Genomic DNA, 893 nt, shown 5'->3' with positions numbered 1-893 from the left:
CAAAATAGATTTATCAGTATTATGTGCATTACCATTACGAGGTAGATATAGAAGAGACGCTAAAGGACCGAAGAGTAAAGGAGAGACGGACATAGAGAAAACTGGAAGTACAAAACATGGCATGTATAATGTAGTGGTTAAAAGAGCGTAGGTATGGAACAAGAGACAGAAAGCCTTTTAATGGCCTCTTAAGAACAAGGATTAAAAAACATATTGAATCAAAGCTGAAATCTGACCAATTACGAGAGACAAGTTTAATGCAGAATGTGTGGCGAAGCTGACGAAGGCAGGAACCACTGAATTGGCACAAAGGGACGGTAGAAAAAGGAAGTCTGACGGAACTATAACATCGAAGACCCTGGAAATTTGAATCAGCAAGAAATAGTCGGTTTGATAGACAAGGATAAAACTGCAGAATCCGGTAAGATCTTTTCCATCCGAATTGACCATAGAAATAGAGCAAAATGAAATCCATATGTTTATAATAGACAAAAAATGTTTTGTTACGTAAAAAAAAATTACTTCGCTGTTGCGCGAGCAATAGAATGGAACAGACAGAGAAGGACGTGAGATGAATAAAATGAAGGTATGAATAAAAAATAATCTGAAAATGTAGAAATGACAAAAAGCAATAAACAAATATTTTCCAATAATAGAAGAAATGCACGTAAATGCTCCTACGTCACCCTATCATCTCGGAAGGAGCAAGGACCCCCTGTGAGTCCTTTCCCTTGCGTCGTCTGCGAAAGGGAGACCGGGCGGGACTATATAGAGCAGCGCCAATTGGCTCCACGTCAGTCCCCTTTCCGCCGCCATGAAGGTGAGTCTGTCCTCCTTCTGGGTCATCATTGCGCGTTGTGGGCTAGGCTATACAGCCATGGCGTCTGGTTTGT

The sequence above is a fragment of the Penaeus monodon genome, chromosome 15 (assembly GCF_015228065.2).
Source record: "Penaeus monodon isolate SGIC_2016 chromosome 15, NSTDA_Pmon_1, whole genome shotgun sequence".
NCBI lineage: Eukaryota > Metazoa > Arthropoda > Malacostraca > Decapoda > Penaeidae > Penaeus > Penaeus monodon.
The sequence above is the reverse complement of the archived record's forward strand: the minus strand, read 5'-3'. Positions refer to the sequence as shown.